The following is a 19,875-nucleotide window of genomic DNA, read 5'->3' as shown; positions in this document are numbered from 1 at the left end:
ACCCCAATAAAGTTTGCATCATCATCATCATCATCATCATCATCATCATCATCATGATAGAGCTTGCGTAAAACGGCATGACATAAGGGAATTACCGATAAACAAACAAGCTGCGGTCGCTCCACTCGAGTCCCATTTTAAGCTGCATTCGACTATTTGAGCTCTTTATGAGTTTCACGTGGTTCATTAACGCACAAACGTCAAGGAACGACGAGGAACGTCAAGGGGCCAAAATCCAAGCAAGCGCAAGCTCGGGTCGCGTGGCTACCACTAACGCTGTGGCTTGCTTTGGCTGCTTCGTCGTCGTCTCGTATTGTTTACTACACTTGCCCCCGGTGAATAGCGTAGCCATCCTGGCGACTTAAGGCGTTGTCAGTATGGCAGGGTCATAATAGGGCTTGAGGTGACTCACGCGGACGATTTCCCTACCACGACGACCTAAGTCTTGGGACGGTGTCAAAGGCTCAGCCTCATAATTGACTGGAGACGTACGAGCGAGAGTGCGGTGGGCCCGTGATATCGGGCAAGTAATTTCGACAAAAGGCCAGGAGTGGTCGATGGAATCCAAACCCAAACCAGGGCACCTGTCGTGAAAGTATATAGGCAGAGGTCGGTCGGTGTCGGGCCTTAGCTTCTGACGTCCTTGGTCCTCGGTTGTCAGCGAACGGGCCAATTATCTGCAATCTTCGGCGTACTTGGCAACATCAGAAATTGCAGTGTATTCAGATGAGTCAGGCGTGCAGGGAAGCATAGTGTCCAGCGTGCATGATGGTTCGCGTCCGTACAAGAGAAAGAAAGGCGAAACACCTGTGGTCGCGTGCGTAGCGGTGTTGTACGCGTACGTGACAAATGGAAGGACGGTGTCCCAATTGGTCTGGTCTGATGCGGTTTACATTGTCAGCATATCGCCGAGAGTGCGATTAAATCGTTCAGTGAGGCCATTCGTTTGCGGGTGATATGCGGTCGTCATGCGATGAACGATGTTGCACTGAGCGAGCAAGGCTTGAATAGCGTCAGGCAGGAAAACAAGCCCTCTGTCGCTCAAAAGTTCACGGGGAGCACCATGGCGAAGGACAACGTTGCGTAAGATGAAAAACGCAACTTCTCTTGAGGTTGCTGTGGGCAGTGCTGCAGTTTCCGCGTAACGTGTGAGGTGGTCCACGCCGACAATTATCCACCTATTTTCAGAAGAAGTCGAGGGAAGCGGTCTGTATAAGTCGATATCGACACGATCAAATGGACGCGCCGGACAAGGCAGCTGGAGGCTGAAGTGTACCAGCTGGGCATTGACGGGAGCTTTACGGCGCTGACAAGCAGTACAAGCACGTACGTACTTGCACACAAATGTATACATGCCGCGCCAGTAGTATCGCTGACGCAGGCGGTTGTATAGGTCTTAAGAGCGCCGGCATGAGCACTTTGCTCCGACGACAATAAGTAACACTTATAGTTTGACGCGAGAATCACAAGTGAGCATCAGTGCTTACCTATAGGGCGATGTGGCGGAAGCAGTGAGCTTGGATGGGAGGATTACAAGCCTTCAAAATGATGCAAGAAAATGTCCCCCTATAGAGTTCATCGGGCCTCGCCGCTAATATCAGAGGTATACGTGATTGATTTACAAGACGTGTAGCCTGTGAGACATTATGCGTGCGTGTCTGGGTGAGACAATGTCACGAAGAAAAAAATTATAAAAGCTTCACGATGCCGAACAACGGATTATGTGGCACAACACGCGACCCATAAGGCGCAGAGAGAACAATTGGACATTGCCTCCAATATACGTCGCGATGAGCAAGCGGCTTTGCATGCCCATGCGTTCATCGCTGTGCCAAGCACATATATCCGCTATGTGAAGTACACCGACCAGCAGAGCGAGCGTGCCCGCTGCTTATACAGAGGCCGCGTATACGTATATATTCTTTCTTTCCGTTCTCGCCTTTTCTTCTCGCCTCCCATCTCGCGCAGGCCGCCGATAAGAACGGCGGCCGGCGGCTCTGGATTGTGGCGCGCGAACAGAAGGCGTGACGGCGATCAATGGAGGAGCACAAAGGGCCCCGTTTAACGAGCCCATTAGCGTTTCCCAATTTAATTAATGCCGAGGCGATAAGGCGGCGTCGCGGTTAATCGTCGCGATAAGGGGCGCCCCGGTCGATGGCGGCCGCCGAGCGCCACCGGACGCGTCCATTAATGCAATCAACAGCCTGGCTAATTACCGTCGCCGGCGCACAAAGGGGAGCGCACAAAGGCTCCCCTCGGCCTCGCACACCGACCGGCTCGTGCGCTCCTCTCTTTACCATATTCGGCCGCCGTCTCGCAAAATCCGGGCCCGTCAAAGATGAAAGATGCCGCGGGGCTCAGAAGGCGCCCGCCGCCGCCGCCCCGGGGCGCGCGCATCTCCATAATTCGCGCCGACGAGGCCCGCGCGATAGAGCGACCGGCCGCCGCGGGGGGCATATCGCCGCCGGGGGCATTTGCATGGGGGATCAGGTGCGCGCGCCCATCCGTCACGCGGTCGGGAGTCGCCCTCATAAAACGCACTTTATTAAAGGCGCGCCTTTTGTAATTGAATTAGTAATGATGATTTATGGGGAGCTCCGCCAAAACTGCGCCCCGCGGAGACCGCTCTATTAAAGCGGGGAGGGGGGGGGGGAAGAGGCGGTAAGGTCGTCGCCATCTTGGTCAGCACCAGCGCGCGGCTGACAAATGGCGCGGATTTGCGGCGCAGGAAGATTCTTCTTGTACGCTGGGCGCAAAGCAGCAGCAGCAGCAGCCAGCCGGGCCTTGCTGTGTCCGTCGGCCTGACAAATTGCGCGCCTGTCGCACCTGCGCTTATCGGCGAGGGCGCGCGGCGATGGATGGATGGAGCCTCTAATTGCACGCTACAGCGGACTGGGAGGTCTCGTCTCTCACACGTCTGCTACGCAGAATCCTCGACGTGTACAACGCAAAAGCGGCCTTGCACTGATTCGGGACACGAGAGACAAAGGGGGAGGAGGCAAATGTCACGTATAGGGTGCTACGCGATCTCGGGGCGCGTAACAGCGCGGTGAATCGCTGCAGATCAGCAGGGTAAACGAGCGCCGTTCATTATCAGCTGGTCAATGCGAAGGGCACGCCGAGATACAAACGTTACGATTTCACTGGGATAACGACACATTGGCGGCAAGTTTAGACTTGTATAGTCAATGTGCCTCGCCGAGGAGAGGCTGAACCCATTCTTTTGGATGGTTGCATAACTTTGTCCTGAGTGCTTATATATATATATATATATATATATATATATGTGTGTGTGTGTGTGTGTGTGTGCTTGTGTGTGTGTCAGGCCCGTAGCCAGGAATTTTAGATGCGAAGCAGCTCTTTGACTAGCCTGTGTAACGCTGTCCCTCCGTGCGTCCGTACGAACGCGCCGCAACGCACTCCCCTTGCCGCAGGTGTTGGAGCGGTGCCAAGTAGGTCACGCCGCAGCTGCGCGTTGACGTCACGCTCCCCTCCCAGTGCGCGCTGACGTCACTCTCTCCCTCACCTGCCGCGCGCTCGCCGCAGCGCCCGCAGCTGCCGCCTCGTCCGTTCGCCCGCAACACCTGCCGCTACCGCCGCACGCTCCGCTACCGCGACCGCCGCTCGCTACACCGCCGACTCGTCGGCTGACGCGCAATAAACCTGACGCTGTACCTCGCTCCCAACCTGCCGAAGGACCAGGTTCAGCGCTGTCTGGAGGAGACGCTGACTGATTGTGGCGAGGCGTGTCGACGCGCGCCTCTTATAATCGCGGGAGACTTCAACGTTGACGTCAGCGGAGGAGGAGGAGAATGGCTCGTCGATTACATGCGTGACGTGCACTCGCTGAAGTGCGTGTCGGCGGAACGGAAACTACCCACCACGATAAGGGGAACGTGCATCGATCTGGTCTTTGCCAACTTCGACGTCCAATGTCTGCAGGAACCTCTCAGCGTGCACTTCACCGATCACAAGGCCGTGGTAGTCAAGGCGAAACGCGCGCCATCTCCGGTCCAGCGCCCGTGTCCACTCTGAAGAAACGACAAGACCTACGCCAGCCATCGCTTCAAACGTATCTTCCAGCGCTCACCGCAGCACCCGCGTTAGCGCCGTTCAACCCGTGACGCCACCCGTGCTCAACGCTGCTGCTTCGCATCCCATCAGGATTCCCTTTGGGAAGATGGCGTTAATTTTTTTAGGGGCGTAGCTCCTCTTAGTCTAACCTTGTCACGTCTCCGTTGTCCGGCGTAAATGGCAGTATCTCTGTCCGGCGTAAACGGCAGATGGCGCTGTCTCATAGAAGTACATGCGTACTGCAGTTCAGGGACGATATTCTAGATGGCGCTGTACACAATCCGTGTCGTCATCACCAGTTCTCGTCTCATTTCCTAGATGGCGTTGGTCCAATAGAATTGTGTGCAATATGGCGCTTGTGTGAATCGACACTAGATGGCGCTAGAAGTGCCGCTGCTCTCCGATTGGCTGCTGCGCGGGCTGCGCGGGGAGCGAGCGCCTCTCTCATTCTCCTGGATCGTCGCCGTACGTGTCGGTAAAGCATGAACGATGCGCAGCGGCGGGCGCTGGCTTGGCGGCAGCCAGGCGGATTCCGAGACGGTGCGCGCCAAGGACGCCGCTGCGAAACGGGCTCAACGAGAAGCCGATCCCGAGACCATGATTGCTTCAGGAGCTTCGCCCAAGCTCTTCATCATTCACCCGTGGATATGCTGTAATTCTTTTTTTTTTGGGGGGGGGGGGCACTTGCTGATAACCTTGAGTTTTTTTTAGAAAAACACCTATTTTTATTATTATATTTGGTAAAAACACATACTTCACCAAAATTTCGGGGGGGGGGGGCTAGCCCCCCCCCCCCTTGGCTACGGGCCTGGTGTGTGTGTGTGTGTGTGTGTGTGTGTGTGTGTGTGTGTGTGTGTGTGTGTACCATCCGCCAGCACATATGCTATATAAACGACCTCAGCGCTGACCCATTGCGACGATATTATATCACTCAAAATGATAAGTGTAAAAGTATGCACGCACGTATATTCGACCATGCCCCTTATAGGACATATGTTGAACGTCAGCGGAATACCCTTGTAAATGTACATATGCATACTTAAGAAGATCGGACTAATTTCAACAATTTTCAAATAGCATCGGCTTAGTCCCTTCTAACCACAAACGCATTTATACGGCACTGAGTCGTAACTTCTCTATATACTGCACGTTAAAGCGGCATTTTGGTCAGAATCAAATCATTGCTATATATGTGCAACGCGGCAGGGAAGTAAGTGGCGCAAATGCGCATGTTATTAGATGGGACTACCCATTTAAGAATACTATAACTGCAAAGTAATTTCAATTCGGTTGATGCTCTGAAAAAAATGACTTCCTGATCAAATGCTGCCTTTTGATTTGCGTTGATGAATTGCTGTAATTAATTTTGACAGATGGCCGAAGAAGTAATGTCCAAAATTCATTTGTACGTAACTACTGCCGCCGAATAGGATGTGCGCACTCTCGTTGGCGCACGCTGTTTGGCGAGGCTATTCGGCGAGCGCGCGTACAGAAACCGCCAGCTTCATAATGGCTGCCGTCGTAAACTTAAATGACACCAATTATCTCTGAAAAAGTCGCTTAATGCGCCCCCATCGATGAAAGAACAATGAAGCGAAAGATGTGCGCAAATGAGACAGAGTGGGTTTTGTTTTAGGATTGCCCGCGCCCGGCCCTTGATTACAAGGCGCCTCGGATCGCGCGCAGTCGACCCCCAGCGCGCCGCCTCTGAGAAATAAAGCCTTTTTAGCGCCTCGTTTTTATCATATGAAACTGTGCGCTGCCGGACTATAATTTGACGACGGTGATCACGGTGATGACGGCGCTGATGGTCCCGTGCTGTAATGATAATGGTAATGGGCCGCAGTAGTATGAATTGGCTCACACACTGGCGCGCACGCTCGTGAAAGGGCTTCGCTGCTGGAGAGAAGGCAAGCACAAGACGGGAGCACAATTAAGGCCCGCTCAAAATAAAAGTGTACGCGAGAGAAATACACCAAAGTCCCCATCTGGCGTCGCAGCGGTGCAGAGTTTAAGGGTCGGACGCCGTAATGACGACGCGGTTCGCACAAAATATGGAACGAACACAGGCATAATTAATTAGCTAGCATACTAACACAATTAATAAGTAAGTATGCCGGCATGTGTAATTAATAATGAATATTCTCTTTTCTGAGAATGGTGTTAATTTAGAAGAGAGAGAGATTGGAAGGTTGCCTTTTATACCTCACTCATGGAAGAGGGCGAAGGAGGGAGAAAAAGAGGGGAGAGAGAATATGAGCGTGCACACATGCACAGCAGTCATCATCGCGCATTCACTGACCAGACGGTCACAGTGCTCGGTTGTCCGAGGACTCATTCGTATATATATATATATATATATATATATATATATATTGAAGAAGCTTTTCCAATGGGCCAAACGTACTTGGGAAGAGAAGAGACACAACTAAGCGGTTGTCTTAATTTTATTTGCCAACGGTTTCGACCGGAGGACCGGTCTCATAAGCCCTGACGAAGACCGGTCCTCCGGTCGAAACCGTTGGCAAATAAAATTAAGACAACCGCTTAGTTGTGTCTCTTCTCTTCCTATATATATATATATATATATATGTAGTTACAACATGGACACCATCGCCTCGCATTCTGTATTGAGCAGACTGTACTGTATAGCATGCGGAACAAAACAGTTGGAATGCGCGCACATGATCGAGCGCGTGTCATTCGCTCTATACCAATGGAAAAGCGAAGGATGCAAAGATGCATGCGCGTTAGACCCTGGTATTTTGCGATTACCGCTCGTGGCACGTAATAGTCGGTCAAGGCCCTTTATTTTTAGCTATATATGGGCCACGCAAAAACCACCTGCTTTACTGTTCAGGCGAAGGAGGCATAAAGACAAGAGGCGTTAATTACAGTGCTTACTCCTTGCATCGCCCTATTCTTTTATGCCCTCATTATTCGTTTGTATTTATTCCCGCTACATTTACGTAATGTTACACGGTGATGCACTTCAATTCAGCGCAAAGAAAAGAACATTTTTGCTCATTGTTTATTATCCTCGGCAAAACTCAAAATCGGGTCACTTGGTGAGTTGACATAGAGCGTGTTTGTTTGGGCTATATCGTACAGTCAGCCGTAAAAAATCAGGTGCGCGCGTGGCCAACAGTCTCTTCGCGACATTTACGCTACGTCAGCGGTGATCGACAACAGACGCACCCGTCCCTTAATCGATGGCCTGTCTATTTTCTCACTGGGCACAAATATGTATTTTTTTTTCTATCTTTCTCTCTTTTGTCCGCCGCAGCGGTATAGTGGTTATACAGTGCTCGGCTGCTAACCCGAAAGTCGTGGGTTCGATCCCGGCCGCGTCGGTCGCATTTCGATAGAGGCGAAATGCTAGAGGCCCGCGTACTGTGCGATGTCAGTGCACGTTAGAGAACGCAAGATGGTCGAATATTATTATTATTATTATTATTATTATTATTATTATTATTATTATTATTATTATTATTATTATTATTATTATTATTATTATTATTATTATTATTATTATTATTATCTTTTTAACGCAATCCTCTCTAGGCACCGATGAGTACGTGCTTCTGTATTCTCTCTGGAAAGGCAGACGTGTTTTGGGCTTTCCGTGTAGCCCCATGCAATTCCTTATCACAATACTTTCAGAAGAGTGGAAAACAATCAGAGCACACCTAAGCACTTCTTACGAGTTGTGCATGCGAAGGCAACAATTTACGAATGAACGCCCTATAGCCATGGCTAGCAGCCGCAGCTTGCGGTGCCAACGCCGCGTGTCACCGATGCCCTGCGCGACAAGAGACGGAGGAAACAGCAGCGGCCATCTCGGGTGCGCTGGCTTAGCCCAGCCTTTTGAGCGTGGGGTCGTAAGTTCGAAATTCTCCACGGTCAACGTCTTTTTCTTTCGAATTTATTCGTTTATTGCGATACCAAGCATATGGGCACTCGGTGAGTTTTTGCCGTCGGCGTCGGCACAGCCGTGATGTTCCGTATGGAAATTTTCACAGGAGAGAAGAAAAACCCCATTTCTGGACTGCGACACGAGAGTACAAAGGCTGACATCCCTGCCTCGGCAGTGCGTTTTTGGGGGGTCACGCCTGTTCACCACAGCCAAGAGGGGGTTATGGCGGCGCTCAGGAAGCTTTACGTGAAAAAGTTTATATAGCCCAAATCGATGACGTCGCACCGCGCGTCGTTTGTTCTATGTGCGAGTTAAAGCGTGCAAGGGCTGCCGTCGATCGCTGCTCAAGCAGACAGAAAACGCATCGTCCGTATTTCATCGCGCGGAAGACGCATGGAGAGGGAAGCCGGAGGGGGCGCTGTTTGCTTCCGGGAGGAAACGCGTACTTTGACTTCCAGAGCGTGTTCGCCCGCGGTCACGCAGGGGTTCAGCAGATGGATCATACTTTGTAAGTGTTGTGCTCTCATCGCAAAGTTTGCGCTGAAGCCCCAGACAACACGAAGGTCACTTCGTTAGCTGCAGCAGCCGCGTTCCCTATATATGGGAGCTAGCCTTCCTCCGTCTAACATTCCAATTTGTTGCTATCGCATTCATTGCTTCCCCTTGCGGCGAAACTGTGACTTTTTTACGAATGAATTTTCTTTACATTGATTACTAAGGCGTGGCAAGGCGTAACAAGGGGCGGCAAGGGGCGTGCGGATAAAGGCCAGAGTGCGTGCTAGAGCGAGCTTGACGAAGAACTTCGCGCGTCAATAAAGCGCGGCGGCGCGATGCAGGATCTTCGACGTGTCGCGATAGACGCACCGAAAGCCACCGTGCTTTGGGCTTTCGCCGTCGAACGAAGTTCATCGTTTGGATGCCGGTAAAATGCCTCATGTTTTCCGGCCATCCAAGAGCGAGAGTGGCGTGGCGTAGCGGCCACTCAACACCGGCGTAGCGGCCACGCAACACCTGGGCCCGTATTCACAAAGACGTCTCACGCTAAAAATTTTCGTAAGAGAACATTTCAGCCAGTCACGACGCGGGACAAATAATTTTCGCCCCGCTATGCTCCATCAAGGCACGCACACGACGCGCCATCGCAGCCAATGGGAATTTAGGCGTCCTTTCGCTTGGACCTCGACATTTTCACTCAATGAATAATATGATGCTTTCGCACCAAAACAGTTTTCGAAGGTCTTCGAAGGTAGCAGAGATTCCATGGATGTTTTCTGTAGCTAAACAAAGCAGGTCGGTGAAGAAATCTCACCATTTGGAGAAGCTGGCACATTTGATTATGTTGATTCCGTTACATCAATTAACCACTAACAGTGCTACTAACGAGACAAAATCGTATGCATGCAATGCATCCTGCATCAGGCAACTTGCTGCGGTTAAAACTTTCCAGACACATTGCTGTATACACTCTATGGGACTGTCCCGTAACGTATCATTGGAGATATCAAGCGTCGGGCTTTCGTAACCACGCTTTCCGTAAAAGTAAGGAGGGCTTTGTTAAAGGGAGACGCGCGAATAGTGTGAACACACCATACCAATTTACGTCGACAGGAGCTCCTGTAATGGACCGATGAGGCTTGAGTTCACTGCCTTAGTGCAGGTGCACAACGATTTCCGAATTATTAAAGGAATTGCTCTGCCATCTGGCAAGTTCATCAAAATATCACCATGTAACGTGAAGAAATCAGAGCGCTGTGCAAAGCAATAAATTTTCCGCTTCTTTGTCCTCCACGAGAGCTACGAACGCGGGGTCACATTTGCCATGAGATGGTGTGTACACTGCCCTGCCTGTCAGAGGAACCGTGCATTTCACTCAGCATGTCGAAAGGTGATTGCGCCGACAGGCACCTGCCGTGAGCTAAATTCTCGACGCGTACGTATAAAAAGTAGCTCCAAGCGACTGCCGACCGTTTGTGTGGTTGTGACATGCGTCGAGGGCAGATGGGATTGTATATGGCGCTTCACAAAAGGGAAGCGCGCGAGGGCGATAAACGGCGCAGTCACACACTGCGACGTGCTCGGAAGCTGCCGGGCGCGACGGCAGCAGGCGGCGAGAAAATTGTGACTGCCGCGATTCGGGTAGCGGAAAATCGTAAAGAAAATAATGTAGCGTGAAGGGCCGATAACGGGCTCGTCGCTCCCTCCCGAAAGTGCGCTCACCGCGTTTCACGCGCTTTCTTCTGACGGCGCTAGCGACCCCTGGTTTCCGGGCGGTGAAGCGCGCGGCGGTGGCGGCTGAGCAGCGAGCGGCTCGTAGCGGAGCTTACTGCGTTGATGAGGCAAGCGCCCTGCCGCATCCGTAGACTAAGGGGATGAGTTTTAATAGCGGTGGGAAGTCCCCTGTGGCGTCGTTAGCGGTGGACCGTCAGATCGAGATAGGTGCACGCCTAACAGGGGCCCCGAAGTATATCCTACTGCTCCTTTACGGGAATGGATGTAATTAAATATTACGTGGTGGATAAATTTGTGAAGCTCTCTACAGAATGAAGGAAATTAAGGCAGCTTCGCACTAGTGGTGCCAAGCCTGAAGGAAGAACGGAGCTTATTTTTCTTTCTTTCGCTCTTTCTGTCTGTTTTTCTCTTTCTTGCCTATTTCTTTCTATTTCGTTATTTCTCTCTCTATCTAGTTCTTTCTTTTTCTTATCATCATCATCATCATATTATCCCTTAAACACAATTTTGCGGCCGAGATAACCTGCGGGATCGATTCCCGTGAACATGCGTATACCATCTGCAAAATATCAACAGTGAATATAGCTTGGAAGGTATTTTAAATTAATCTTGAAGTCTGCGTGAGCGATCGACACCCTCGCGCTATTAGGGAGTTTTCAAGTAGCGTACGCAAAGCTTTGCGTTGGCTTATCGTGCAACTGCGCATGCGTCGTACGCTAACCGCTTGCGGGCTCCCGTAAAGTGACGGAAATAGCGGGCCGCAAACACTAACGCTAACTTAGCGTACGCTATTCGAAAACTGCCTGCTGACACCCTCAAAGGTGACCCTCGGTGACCCCCCTACTTCCCTCACGTGGCCACGCGGCAACAAATTATGATGACATCATAGCCGCAATTTTTTTGCCGCGTTCGCTCCAGCAGCCTACTTCTACACCGTACTACTTCTGGGCGGCTGCTCGCGAACCGTGCGAAAGTGCGTCACAGTTCTGTGTGCTGACGTGATGGAGCGCTGCACCCGCTAGGCGGTGATAGTTGCACCCGGAGGCTTGTCGTTTTTGAAACCGAAACTGACACTGGTCAGTAATGAGGAGCCTGTAATTAATTATCTGTCGCGCGCTGCAGCAAACGATGTGCCGTGTTATGACTAACAGGCCCCCAGTAACACATAGCAGCAAAAAAACGCGAGGCCAAAGTTTTTGTGTCAGTACCCCTTTAAAATAAACGAGTCTCTTCCACTTGTACGGCGAAACATTCGCGTACACTGGTGTAGCCACGGAGCCCCCCCCCCCCCCCCCCGTAAATTTCCAGGTTTGCATTATACAAGCACACATACAAACGCACGAACATACATAAAGGGTGGTTGAACCCTTCCCCCCACCCCTGAAAAAAATTTCTGGCTACGTACCTGCACGCATACTAAATGACAGCACAATACCGTTACTATTCATCATTGGGGCTCTTCACGCAATAAAAGGTCGTGACCGTAGAGGGGTTGATGCCGATGGAATTTTTCCCGTGCCGAGTTGGAATTTATTGAACTGATAGAACTGAATAACACGCAATATGCAAGTTCATGAAAGGCCAGGCCAATAACCAAAATTGGCAATAATTCATAAAGCTACGTAAGCTGGGACACGCATAGATTAATTCCATGAAAGCGCCAAGAAATATGTGCCGGTACTTCATTGATTATTGCTGTTCAGGGCTTCTGAGTATGAACTGGAAAACTCGATGCATTTGTAAGAACATCAGTGAGGACCTGTGGTGCCGACCTCTTCTCGTTTTTATAAAAAATACGTGGCCTCAGCGCGCGCAGAGGTGAGGAAGTATGCCTCATCTACAGTACGTAGTTCTGATAATATGTGTGCAGATCTTGTGTCTGTATATAGAATATTGCTTTAAGTTAATATTGGGCTCCCTAAATCAAACTGTCAGATTTATGAGTACGTTTCATTCCCCGGTTACGTGACTGAAAAAATGCGATGGAACTTCAAACAGTCACTTTCAAAAGTCTTGAGTGTTGTTTCACTCAGTCGTGGCTTTCTTAGGTATGAAGAAACGAATAGACTAACGACGTAATAGAAAAATAAAACATCAGAAAAAAAAAAAGATGGCGCATTTTTTGCCTGTCAAGTCATCTTCTCCACTTTGCATGCATGCGCGATCGGCGGCCGTCGCACGGGGCAAAGTGGGCACCGTGAGTTCGGAAGTGGCGGAGGGGCTTCAGAAAGTCCTCACCGAGGCGCACAGAATAAGAAGCCAACAAAGAGCGAATTCAAAAGGTGAGTGAAAAAGGGCTGACAACCCATTGCAAAGGCGAAGAATGGGCGGTGGCACGGCGCGGCTCATCCATCTACCTAAAGTATACGCGGCCACTCGGTGATCCCGGCTTCGTGGTACGCGCGGATAGCCGGCCGCTTGACGGCAGTGCGTCGCTGGCAGGTTGCCTCCTCAAAAGAATGAGACATTTCTCTTCCAATGTTTGCCTTCAGGCGCTCTTGCATAAGCAGCGACCGAGCCACGTGCGTGCTTGGAAAGCCGCCGCTGCCGTATGCAAAGTTGAGCCTCGTTGCCAAGGTAACCGGACTTCCCAAACTTAAGTCGCAATACTACCTTGTGCGGTGCTACTGCTGCGTTTTTCTTTCTACTGCATTTAAGCGGGACCACAATAAGCGACTGTGGTCCCTAGGCGCAACGTGTCGGACCACGAATAATGTCCCGTGAAAAAAGAAACACGTACAAGGTACCAGCACATCGATTTAACTTTTGTTTGATTTTCATTACGCCAACCAGCGCTAGCACAGGAGACGAAGCACCGTACTGTGTCGCTTTCGTCTCGTGTGCTGCTTCATAGCGCTGGTCCACATAAGTATACATTATTTTTTTATTGCGATAGCAATTATGTGGACACTCTCGGCTGGTTTTTGCCGTGGCCGTCGCCGTCATGTCCCGGATATGTACATGTATACACAAATAAAAGCCACAAAGAAAAATAAATGAGAAGAAAAAAATTGGCCGCGTATCTGCGTGCTTCTCTGCAAGTGTCGAAAGACGATAGTCTTCTGCCGGCCGTACTATATGAGTCCTCCTCCTCTATGTTGAATCGCCGCATCTGGCCCATAGCGTCGCATTTTCAGCTCAGCCTAGGAAACACTGTCTTTAGAATTACGTATCTATGTACTTTCTAGTAAGGGAACACACCACCTAATACTTACGTATTGATGTTGCGCCCCAGATATGCGTAATATTTGCTTTTTTCTCGACAATGTTCACAAGTATGAACGCCGCTACCAGTTCAAGATGGCTGGGCGTTCAGCAAGTGCTTAAACATTGGCCGGATGGCTAAATCGTGTGACAGACAGACAGACAGACAGACAGACAGACAGACAGACAGACAGACAGACCAAAATTTCTGCGTTCAAGTATCCCAAGAAAGACTATCGTCTTTAAAGGGACCGACAACTGGGCAGAACGTGTGATCAGATCTTGGTAGAAATTAAAAAACCATGAAATATAGTGACAGATTCCAGCATCCTTTTCGCGTTGTGAGTAGGATTTATATTCTTAAATCGTGCTTAAACGTAACAAAAGTCGGTATGTCGCGCAGCCTAGCGGAAGAGCCTTGAAGCTGGATTATGAAGTTGGTCCCGTTACTGTACGTAGTCACGTAGTCTGATGCTTTCATGCGCGCCATAATTGGTCCTCAAAGTTAGAGTATGTATATTATTATCTATCCCCGCTCTGTTCTGTGTTGCCTACAAGGTAAAAGGAGTTGCACGTTGAGAAGCGGCGCTGCCTTCGCGGCCGCCAGTGGCCATGTCCAGCCCCGGAGCATGCGCGCGGAGTGCACGCATGCGCAGTAAACCGTCGCGCTCGAAACACGAGCCGCTCTAGCGCTCACTGTCTGCAGCATGTGTTGTCAAGTGTGTTTAAGACTTCATATTCGCCGCAGATAGAAAAATTCTGATTAAAAATGTTTCACGGCGTTTTCGACGTTACCATTCCGTTGGCTAGACACTCTGACCAGTTAGCTTTCCGTTGCACTAAAGAAAATAAGTGCCCGAAAAATTGGTTGTCAGTCCCTTTAAAATTGTCGAAGCGCGCCACCGGTATCCGAACCTGCGACCCCTCGCTCCGCAGCGCGCTGCTTTAAACAACTAGGCCACGTGCCACCGGCTCTTCAGCATAACAACGGCAAGCTCTTTATATACGCCATTTAACGCTAACGGCGCGCAGAGCTCGGAGGTGCTTCAGGGTGATTCCACGAGATCGAACATGCCTGTCCGGTCGAAGTTTTTGTTTTGTCTGGTTTTTTTATATGTTATGTGGGTACATTCAAAGTGCACGGAACCGAAAATTTTATTTCCAAGAAACGCTCTCAGCGCGCCAAAAAAAATATTTGAAGGTGGCCGCGCGGGCGTCCTGTTTTTGCTCTCTGAAATGTTTTCAGATTTCACGGCCGAATTTAACGCGAACTGTAAATGTTGTGTCGAAAATTTTTTCTGCTGGTTTACATTTCTGTGAATTACATCCATGCTTTTTTTATGCCGTCCTCAAAAGGAACAAAATCTGCAAAAATGGCAAACACGTTCAAATAAAAAAAAGTTTGCTAAGTTTGATTCGCCTTGGCGCCTTTTATATTTCACACAGAAACTTCAAAACAGTGTCAAATATAAAAAAAGAGCCTTTGCAACATTTCTGTTTTCCTACGAGCAGCGCAAAAGAAGAAAAAAATAGTTAAAGAAGCGAGTGTTTTCAAAAACCTCGTCTTCAAAAAATAATATAAAAATAACTCCGGTCTCAATTTTGACGACAATTTTGTATCGAAGAGCGCTTATGTCAATGAAAACACGGTTTTGATATCATATTTCCTCATTTGCTTTGTTCACGAGATATAACGGGCCAAAATGATCCTTGCTGTGTGTCCTCACTTCAGCGCGATTGGTGGTTGTTATCAGCTTGCATTTTGGGTAAATCTACAGTTTTAATTATTTTGCTGCCGCAAAACCTTGCTCTCGTGGCTTGTCGTCAAGAAAAATGTGTTCTCAGGTTTTATTTGTGTCTAGCATGTGCGGGGTGGGCTGCTGCCGCTCTCTAAAAGGCTAACGTGTACGCAGTTCGCAGCCTACAACCTGAACTTACCCCGCCATTATTCGCTAATCAGGAGCACGCGAGACACCGCGAGCACATATGGTTTAGGTGACTTTGCCAAAACTCGCCTTGCACACACACAAAAAAAAGCATCTGTATGCAGCGACAGGCCAGCTTAATATGTAACTAAATCAAGCGAAAAAAAGATATTTTGAACGCAAAATCGGCGCGTGCACAAACGTTAAACAGAAATGGAATACCATTAATGACTTCCTAAATCGTGATAACAAGACAGCTACCGTCAAGACTATCGCCATCGAGTACAGAATAGTACAAAATCCTGAACAGATAAGTAACGTATTTTTAAAAATTTTTTTTTCGTCTTCGGATACTAATTTAGGTCCTAGAGTGCCACAGCTGGAAAGGCAACCTAAATCTTGCTTCTTACGCCCTTGTACAACTGATGAAGTGCTAACGGTCATTACACAGCTAAAGAATACAGGAGCTGGCTTGGAAGACATACACTCAATACATATTAAATCGGTCAAACACGTTACAGCTGAAGCTATCTGCCATATAGTCAACTTCATTTTTACCACGGGAATTTTTCCTAGACAACTGAAGATAGCTAAAGTAATTCCTATACTAAAGAAAGGTGATCCGACATTGGTAGAAAATTACAGGCCAATTTCTATACTCCCGTTTTTCAGCAAAATAGTAGAAAAATTAATTGAAATTCGTATCTCCAGCTACTTCGCAAAGTTTAACATACTGTCCTCGTCGCAGTTTGGGTTCCGCGCGGGTCTTTCAACAGAACACGCTGTCATTAACTTTATTGACTGTATTCGAACAAATTTGGACAGGGGATTAATAGCCGGTTCAGTATTCATTGTTTTTAAAAAAGCCTTTGACAACATTAACCATGAAGTTTTGTTTTCTAAGTGTCTACATCAATGGCGCTTTTTCACAACATAGGCTCATCACCAAAGATGTACCCCAGGGATCAATTCTCGGCCCGTTCTTATTTTTGACATTTATTAACGATCTGCCGAATTACTTACATAATTGCAAGTGTTTTCTGTACGCCGACGATACGACGATCGTAGCTTCTGCCTCCAACCCCACTGAGCTTTTAGATAAATTAAACTACACTGTGCACAAGCTTGAAGACTGGTGTCTTAAGAATTATATAAGTATAAACCCTGTAAAGTCTCAGTTCATAGTTTTTCATTCTCCTCATAAACTAATGACATCTGACTTACACATACGAATAAGCAATGTGGAAATTAAACAAATAAGTTCTGCGAAGTTCCTAGGAGTCATTGTTGATTCCAATATAAAATTTGACACCCACATTGATTCGGTGGTAAAAAAAAATGGCTTCGGCACAAGGGCATTAATTGAAACGCGTTCAAGCTTCAGCATTGATACGCTTCTCTCACTTTATCACGCCTTCATCCATACACACATCAAATATTGTATTACCACTTGGGGAAATACTTATTACACTCACATATCTCGTTTGGTTAGCATCCAGAAACGCGCGCTGAAAATTATAACCTTTACATCCCCCCGTTCATCGTCCAAGCCCCTATTTCTAAAACTGAGTGTCCTACCTGTTGTTTGCACGTATACAAAGCTAGTCCTGATGGTCTTCCTGCATAAAGTCATCAACCGCCAAGTTTCTGTTGAGGCCTTTCCAATTCATCAATTCATTAATAAGAATATGACCAGGTTTGCTCAGTCAAATAATTTTCTGCTACCGAAATTCGCTACGAATTATGGCAAGCAAACTGCTTGTTTCAGCGCAATTTCCATTTGGAACACTTTAAACCCTGATTTAAAAACGTTATCACTAAATCGTTTTCGATCATCTTTGAAAACATACTGGCTCCCGTCACTTTAATTATTGTACCATTCCGCTTTTGCATTGCCTGTATTGATGTTCTGCCGAGTGTTTTTTATACTGTTTTTGAACATACCTGCTTTCATCGCATTAATTCGTCTATTCAATTGGTTATTGTGTTGCCCATATTGAGCTTTTCTGTATATTGTTTTTTATATTTGTGAACGTATATTAAATTTATTCCCTGTGCTTACTAAAAAAATTTTTTTTTGTCCAATTCTGATAGAGGCCCTCGCACAGTTTTTACTTTTAGGCCTGCTTCTGAAAAACTTTGCACCTCGATCATATATACATTGTATACTGCGATTCTTTTTAATAAGCTTGAAAACTTGAAACAATCAGCAGGCGCGCCGTTATGGAGGTGCTTTCTCACTGCCTGCTTGCTTCCCTCCCATTACGTGCATTGTACACGCTATAGTCATCTTCCCCATTCGACGCACACAGTGCTTGAGTAACATTTGTAAAAAAAATTATCTTACTCATTTCTGAACCGTATATTTTGCTTCCCGCTATCACACGTTTTCGGCGTCGCAGGTAACGTGTTCCTCATATGCGCATAGGCATGCGCACCAGGGGGGCAGGGGGGGCGGCCGCCCCCTCTAATCACATAAGAGGGGGGCGCAAAATCTTCCCCGTACATTGACCCTTCTAGTCACCTAAGAGAGGGGGGGGGGCGCAAAATCTGCCCCATACATTGACTTAGTAGGGTGGGGGGGGGGGCGCTGCGATGAACCTTTGCCCCCCCCCCCCCCCTCATGGGGAACCCTGCGCACGCCTATGCATATGCGTGCGCAGGGTTCGCCTTCAGTGGGGGGCGAAGGTTCATCGCGGCTCCGCCACGGTGGTCTTGTGGTTATGGCGCTCGACTGCTGACCCGAAGGTCGCAGGATCGAATCCCTGCCGCGGCAGCTGCATTTTCGATGGAGGCGAAAATGTTTGAGGTCCGTGTACTTAGATTTAGGCGCACGTTAAAGAACCCCAGGTGGTCGAAATTTCCGGAGCCCTCCACTACGGCGTCTCTCATAATCATATCGTGGTTTTGGGACGTTAAACCCCAGATATTATTATTATTATTAGAAGGTTCATCGCGGCGCCCTCCCCCCCCCCCCCCTCCCTATTAAGTCAATGTATGGGGCATACTTCGCCCCCCCCCCCTCTTAGGTGACTAGGGAGCGCGGCCACCTCCCCCCCGCCCCCTTTCCTCGTACGTACGGCTGTGGTCTTCCTGTATCAGCAGCCAGAACACATGCGTTGCGGCATAAGTGGCCGAAGCTGCACAACTTATGATGTTTTGGGGGCACTTTACTAAAGTGCTTTTCCACGTCGAGAACAGCAGAGGTCACTGGTGGCGCGAGACGGACATTAGCCTTAATTTTGACGAGTGTGGCCCACAAATTAATTATCACAGCACAAAGCGTTTTTATGAACAAGGGTGTCTACCCTTGATCATAAAAATATGAAACCGTGAGCAGTTCTGGAAACTCATTCATGACAGCAGCGCAGGAGTGAGAGAATGTGTGGGGCGCTGTTCAGTATAAACGCTTCGACTTGGCCTAGCTGCTCGCTACACACGATGCGCGCGGCCCATGGCTAGGTCCGAGTATTCTGTGCCGATTATTTACGCATTCACAAAAAGAAGTTTGCTGAGAAAAACATTTTCGTTGCATCAATTTTTTTTTTCGTTGCTGTTTTTGTTGCAGCCTACCTCCAGAAGCTACTGCCATAGGCTGAGGATCTTCGCGGCACCTGCGAGGTCTGCTAGCATTGCTTTACGCGCCTCAAGGAAAACCTGTCTACAACTATGAGAACTGCGATGAGGTAGACCAGGCATTTCTTCAGGAAGAAGAAGCGATTGATATCTTGAACATGTGCGCCCACCCTTCCTCTGATGCTTGTAGGCGAGGTTGTAGGCTGCAAACTGTGTGCACGTTAGCCCTTTAGAGAGCGGCAGCAGCCCACCCCCGCACACACTAGACATAAATAAAATCTGAGAATAAATTTTCCTTGACGACAAGCCACCAAAGCAAAGTTTTGCTGCAGCAGAATAATTAAAACTGTAGATCTACGCGCAATACAAGCTGATAACAACCATCAGTCGCACTGAAGTAAGCACACACAGCAAGGGTCATTTTGGCCCGTTGTATCTCGTGAACAAAGCAAACGAGGACATATGATATTAAAACCGTGTTTTTACTGACATGAGCGCTCTTCGATAAAAAATTGTCATCAAAATCGAGGCCGGAGTTATATTTATGTTATTTTTTGAAAATGAGCTTTTTTGAAAAAACTCGCTTCTTTAACAATTTTTTTTTCTTCTTTTGCGCTGCCCATAGGAAAGCGAACTTCCGCAGAAATATTGCAAAGGCTCTTTTCTATATTTGACACTGTCTTGAAGCTCCTGTGTGAAATAGAAAAGGCGCCAAGGCGCATCAAACTTAGCAAACTTTTTTTACTTGGGCCGTGTTTGCCATTGTTACATTTTGTTCCTTTTTAGGACGGCATAAAAAAGCGTGGATGTAATTTACAGTAATACGTATTAAAACCAGCAGAAAAAAATTTCGACACAGCATTTATAGTTCGCGTTAAATTCGGCCGAGAAATCCGAAAACATTGCAGTGAGCAACAGGACGCCCGCGCCGCCACCTTCAAATATTTTTTG

The sequence above is a fragment of the Rhipicephalus sanguineus genome, chromosome 1 (genome assembly GCF_013339695.2).
Source record: "Rhipicephalus sanguineus isolate Rsan-2018 chromosome 1, BIME_Rsan_1.4, whole genome shotgun sequence".
In the NCBI taxonomy this organism is placed as follows: Eukaryota; Metazoa; Arthropoda; class Arachnida; order Ixodida; family Ixodidae; genus Rhipicephalus; species Rhipicephalus sanguineus.
The sequence above is the reverse complement of the archived record's forward strand: the minus strand, read 5'-3'. Positions refer to the sequence as shown.